The following is a 1,535-nucleotide window of genomic DNA, read 5'->3' as shown; positions in this document are numbered from 1 at the left end:
TCTACCAAAAAAAAAAAAAAATTATCTTGTAATAAGAAAAAAATCACAATAGTTCATGGTTGTTCAGAAAGAAGTATGTCCCGCTGTACCCATACAATTCACACATGGTATCATTCTATTGTTTATATTGAAAAGAGAACATTTTTTTTTAAGTTCTAAAGAAGAAAATCTATTAGGGAGACCATAGCCCAGGCATGGATGACAAAGAATCTTGTTTTAAAGTCTTGGTTCCTTGTCTTATTATGTTGGGATGACCTTATGATATGTACTTAATCTCTCTGAGCCCTAGGGCCTTCCCTGGGAACAAGTGGCCAACTTCATGGCAGGACAGGTCCTACCACGGTACAATGTTACTTGCTTTTTATTTAGCTACAACTTGACTGCCTGTGAAATTCTGTCTTTCTCTTAACCTCTGCTGCTGCTGCTGCTAAGTCTCTTCACTCATATCCGACTCTGTGCGACCCCACAGACGGCAGCCCACCAGGCTCCCCCGTCCCTGGGATTCTCCAGGCAAGAAAACTGGAGTGGGTTGCTGTTTCCTTCTCCAGTGCATGAAAGTGAAAAGTGAAAATGAAGTCGCTCAGTTGTGCCCGACTCTAGCGACCCCATGGACTGCAGCCTACCAGGCTCAACAAAGGGCTAGCAGGGCTCCCTTTTCATCCCACAGTCCTCCAGCTAGCTGCTAAGCAACACCAGTACCCAGCAGGGAGGGTCACTGCATGACGTAGGGCTTGGTCTAGGCATGGCAGGAGCTTTCTTAAAGTGACACAAAGCGTACTAGTAACCGAATGCTGCCCCAGACAGTTGGCAAAATTTCCAATAAAGGTCCATCTCACCTCCTCTTACACTAACTGCTCTTTTAACTTTGTCCAATCTACCTCCAATCCCCTCATCAATATCTTTCCTCTCTTCCACCCCATACCAACCTCCCTTTCTCCTTACCCTTTTCAAAGATGGAGCTTTTTATTCCTGCAGAGAAGATATAGCTGAACAAGTTGATTGGGAATGGTTTTTGCTAATTCTATCATGCCAGGTAGGGAAGAAAATAGAACTTAATGGAATAGCAAATATGGAAATAGAGCAAGAAGACAACAAAATAAATAATCATCCTGATTTTGTCCTTTAAAAAATTCCTGTGGGCCCGAGCTCAAAAATACCCAACTAGACCGTCAGATTGCTATTTTCCTATTGAGGAAAACAGAAGCTCTTTCAAGTAACTCTTTTGCATTCCAGGCTTTCAGCAGAAAAGGCAAAGATACGCACTGTAGACCATTAAGTACTTAGGAGACATGATTTTAGCTAGGATGTAACTCAATTTTACTGTGATTTATAAAGAGCCTGGGGGAAATATTTCTTGATTTGGGCAGGCCATTGTCAGATTAAAGGTGCAGTAGGCCCAGATGCTGTTTGTTCCAGCCCTAAGTTCGATTGCAACAAGGTTGAGTGTCTTGTCTGTGCTGGTGGATTATTAACAGAGGTTATTGGTCTCCATGGCAAAATGATTGCAATGAACGTAATCTTATTTATGAGGGTGC

The sequence above is a fragment of the Bison bison genome, unplaced genomic scaffold (genome assembly GCF_000754665.1).
Source record: "Bison bison bison isolate TAMUID 2011002044 unplaced genomic scaffold, Bison_UMD1.0 scf7180017864384, whole genome shotgun sequence".
In the NCBI taxonomy this organism is placed as follows: Eukaryota; Metazoa; Chordata; class Mammalia; order Artiodactyla; family Bovidae; genus Bison; species Bison bison.
The sequence above is the reverse complement of the archived record's forward strand: the minus strand, read 5'-3'. Positions refer to the sequence as shown.